Source organism: Stigmatopora argus, chromosome 12 (assembly GCF_051989625.1).
Source record: "Stigmatopora argus isolate UIUO_Sarg chromosome 12, RoL_Sarg_1.0, whole genome shotgun sequence".
Classification (NCBI taxonomy): domain Eukaryota; kingdom Metazoa; phylum Chordata; class Actinopteri; order Syngnathiformes; family Syngnathidae; genus Stigmatopora; species Stigmatopora argus.
The window spans coordinates 14,797,830-14,802,945 of NC_135398.1; positions in this window are offsets into that span (position 1 = coordinate 14,797,830).

A 5,116-nucleotide genomic window follows, 5' to 3' on the forward strand; every position below is an offset into this window, starting at 1 on the left:
ATGTAAATAAAAACAAATGTAATACAATTAAAATTAATAAAAACACTCGAGGGTTGATTCTTTTTCATACCAATTATCTCATGCATGTCATGACAGTAATAGACACCCAATTCAAACTGGGAAGACTGGCTGTGAGTACTCATTTTTCAGGATTGAGAGAATGAAGGTTCATCTGCACCTCACAGTCAACATGAATCGGACATCTACTGCCGTCAATGGCAGCAGATGGGTTAAATGAGTGCTGAGTACTCATTTTTCAGGATTGAGAGAATGAAGGTTCATCTGCACCTCACAGTCAACATGAATCGTACGTCTACCGCCGTCAATGGCAGCCGATGAGTTAAATGAGTGCTCTATAAGGGTTAAAAATAATATAATTCAGTGTATCAGAGGCTTATGTGGAAGTTCTAATCCAACCACTTTAACAGAGGTGTTGGGACATGAAAATAATAGTATAAAATATGGGATGGGCATGGGCGTGGCAAGTTTGTCTATACACACACGAGAACAGGACGTTTCGTTCCGTCACCCAGGAACACATAAATTGAAAAACATGTACACACATGCCAATAATACACAACTTATTGATAATTTTGATATTAGATATTTAGATATTAATGCTCTGACATTGTCGATGCAATGACAAACTCTCTCTCTCATGATTATAATTTTGAGAGCGAGCGAATCCGGCGACGAATTGTCCGTCGACGAAATGTCCGGCGACTAATCCGGCGACGAATTGTCCGTTGACGAAATGTCAGTTGACGAAATGTCCGGCGACGAAACGTCCGGGGACAAAATGTCCGGGTACCGAAAACACAAATCTTGAAGCAGTGCAACCAGGGGGGAAAGCAATGAAAGGGAGCTAACAGACAATTTGGAATTATTTAATAAGTATTCATGGACAAAATATAATTAACATCAGTCTGTGATTCAGATATTTCTTAGGCCAGCAGAGAAGGCCTTAAAGGCACACCACTGGGTTATGGGAAAATGCAGCAGTAAATTCTGGGTTATATCAAATGGTCAACTTGCAAACACAGAAGAGGGGATGCATCCCTACCAGGGAGAGCTTTGTGCATGGACATTGGAATTCTTTCATTATAATAGCAAGAAAATGACAAAGGCTGAAATTACTTTCTAAAGGCTCACTGCTTCAACGAATGTGTGTGCCCTGAAAAATTCAATCTTAGTTAAAGACTGCTATTGAGGAAGAAATTATTCTGCCTGCTACAAGGAGAGAATGAGGCAAAAAGGTAGCAAATGGTCCCCTTCCAGCTACTATTAATGTTGCTATTATTAGCTATGATTAATGTTGACAACAAGGAAATGACGTTTTTTTTGCAATATATCGTTCAAGATGTTGTGAAAGAGGATTGATTCAGTCATTCATTAATTTTCTGAACCGCTTATCCTCGGTCGTGGGGGGTGCTAGAGTCTATCCCAGCTAACTATGGGCACCAAGTGGGGGACACCCTGAATCGGTGGCCAGACAATTTAAGGGCGCAAGGAAATGGACAACCATTTAAGCTCACACTCATACCTAGGGGCAATTTAGAGTCTTCAACCCGCCTACCCTGCATGTTTTTCGGATGTTTGAAGAAACCTGAGTACCGGAGAAAACTTACGCAAGCCTGGGGAGAACATGCAAACTCAACACAGTGAGGACACACCTGGGAATCAAACCTTCGACCCCAGAACTGTGAGGCTGATGGATTAACCACTCGTCCACCATGCATTAATTTTGCCAACCAATGCCACAGCTGCTAGTTGCAAGAAAACAAGCTCAGGGCTCCCAATGTCTCTAGATCATGGTAGGTTAACTTACCTAAGTACAACATTTTTTTAAAGCCTGAAGTGGAATAGTTGTATTTATTTTTAATACAATTAATTGACTAATGTTTTTAATTGAAACACCTGTGCCTCTAAGTGGTCCCCGGACACATTTTCATACATAAAACTGGTCCCTGGGGTTTAGCTTATCTGAATACCAAAAGAAAGGTTAATGAGCTGTCAAATATTCGTGAAGCCAAAGGATAAATTACAATTAAATTAGACTTAATATTCATTCACATAAACTCAGAAGGCTGAACACATCTCCTGTCCTGGGCTGTAGGATATCAGAGCCAACAGTGAAAGATAGATTGCTCCACTTGTTAAAATGTCATTTACCATAAAGTTTTTTTAATTGACTTTCAAGAAAAGTATATACTTCTGACTCAGCTCTCAAGTTTTAGAATCAAACTATGCAGTTAGTCATTTGTGGTCTATGCTCACAAGGTCATTATTAATGACCTTGAATATCCATTCTGGGGTGAGCAAGAGCTTTACAGAAAAGGGGCAGCGACCCCACTAAGAGAGCAACTTTCCAAAGCATTGGCAATTTATTCAAAGTTCAGTTTGAAAACACAAATCCATGTCCGTATGTATGATATTAGTTGAAGAAAAGAAAGAAAAGACTTTCTTATTTATGTCTAATTTGTCTAATCTAACTATAGAGAAACACTCAGGAGAAGCAGTGTCTTTTTGGAGAGACCTTACTACCATTCCTTGTGGTCAGTAACTCTTTGGCTCTCAAACTGGCGAGTCCCATTTAATCAAGACACATGAGAAAGGAAAGATAATTTGCATAGATAACACTCTGAGGCCAAAATGGTTGGTCACTGCTACACAGGATGTAACAGCATTAAACAGATGACATGACATGATTAAGTTCATTCGTTAAACACGATAACGCCAACACTTTTTTTGAACAAATTCCAAAAATGTAAAGTGAAGACAAGATACTTTGAGTAAAAAGGTAGAGTCTAATCAGGATAGCAGACCAGCAGCCACTGCCTTGAGGTGCGGCCATGGGTGTCTGCTGACTATAAAAGTCTGCAACGCATCATTCTCCTTCGCCCGGTTTCTGGATCTTTGCCTTATTACATCCTGGCTAGTTGCCACGACTCACGTGCCAACCACTCAGGTTAATTGCAAGGGACCGCGACTTGCACGTGAAGACCATCATTCGTTAGGTTTGTCTTAGAATTTAACGATGCTGAAAAATTGGGAGAAATATTCTTTATGCAGAAGCAACCATCTTTACTCCTGCTGCAGTTTAGATGAGGAAAAGTTTTCATAACGTGGATACGCCTTCTTTACACGTCATTATGTGCTGTGACTATTGCTCATAACACTCCCTTGTGATATTTTTTTCCTGAATACTGTAGAGAAGTGTGTGAAACATGCATTCTTATGGACAGCTGATGATAATGTTACAAAACAAGTGAGTAAAGAATGGGGAACTACAATATTAGTTTACCAGCAGAGGATTACTAAAATGGAAAAGAAAAGAGAGAAAAGAAAAAGAAAACCTTGCAACAACTTCAGCTTCTACTTAGCGCGGCATGATAATTATTGGCAAATGACTGGTTGCTGTATATCACAGTTTCAATAATAGCCTGTACAGCTATTACTTTTTTAGCCCCCCTCTTCCACATGTCACCTGACTTCTCTTGTAGCTCTGCTAGGTGGTCAAAACACCCAAAAAATCTTCTGGTCCTACTTGCAATCTTGTCTTTATTGTCACACCTCAAAATAGAGGTTCATTGTAGGGAACAGTTTCTTTTCTTTTTCTTTTAAATGATACTCATTGTGTTCACCGCAGTTTTAATAAATCATCTCGTTGAACCTGTATTAATTGTCTCCATTTTCAAGAAATTGAATTACAAGGGATTGATTTGATTTAGGGATTTCTAAAAGGAGTGCATTTTATCCTCCTAACTTGGTCAGTGAATCTGATCTTACAACTTGATATAGTTGTAGAACTGTTTATTCTGTACAGCATATCCCCTCAGGGGTCATGGGGGGTGCTGGAGCCTATTCCAGGATACCCTGGATTGGTGGCCAGCCAATCATAGGGACAAAGGAGACAGACAACCATTCACTATCACACTTGTGACTACAGGCAATTTATAGTGTTCAACCACTCGATCATCCATGGTTTTAGGATGTGCAGGGGGGAAACCAAAGTACCAGGGAAAAGCCCAGGCAAGCCCGGGGAGAACATACATAGTCCACACAGGGAGGTCATGACCTGGGATCGAACCCTGGATCTCAGAACTGTGAAGCCGACACGCTAACCACTATTCCACCAGGCCATCCTTTGGAAATGTTTAGGTAAGGAATTGTGTTAAGTCTCTCTCCTCAACTTTTAATCATTCTTTTAGTTGCTAGACAGCAATTATATTCATTCATGCATTCACTTTCTGTTCCACTCATCCTCACGAGGGTTGTGAGTGTGTTGGAGCGTATCCCACCAAAGTGTGGGGAGTAGGACACCCTGAATTGTTTGCCAGCCTATTGCAGGGCACAGGGAGGCGAACAGGCATTAACGCTCATACTCGTACCTAAGACCAATATGAAGTGTTCAATCAGCCTACCATTCATGTTTTTTTCGGATGGATATGGGTGGAAACGAGCACCCAGAGAAAACCAACACAGCGATGGGGAGAACATGCAAATTTTACACAGGTCTGAACCCTTAATCTCAGAACTGTGAGACGGACATGCTAACTAACCTCTCTTACCATGCCGCCAATTCATCAATAAAAAAAACTGGTAGTAAGAACTAGTCTTGTACAGTCATCTCTCCCCACTTCGTGGCCCCAAAGTTCATGGCTTTACTACATCGCGGTATTTTCCATTAGTATCCGTTCATTCATTCATCTTCCATAACGCGCATCCACGAAAGGGTTGCGGGGTTTGCTGGAGCCTAACCCAGCTGACTTCGGGCCAAAGGCAGACTACAACCCAGACTGGTCGCCAGTCAGACGTAGTGGACACAGAGAGACAAACGACCATCCGGACTCACAATCATACCACCAACAGTAGGAATGGAGCCCGCGCCTGCTCGAACCGAAGTCAGGCGAGTGAACCACAAAGCAGCCCATAAGTATCCGAAATCAAAAATTGCTCATAAAAATTAAAAAAAATTCGGATAAAACTCACAAACACTGTAGCCTCCACGAACAACAAACATCCGTCAGCCAAAGAAGAAGAATGCCATTAATGATATGATGGAAAAGACCATCATTTCAAGCTATAAAAATTGTGGCCAAAAAAATCATCCATG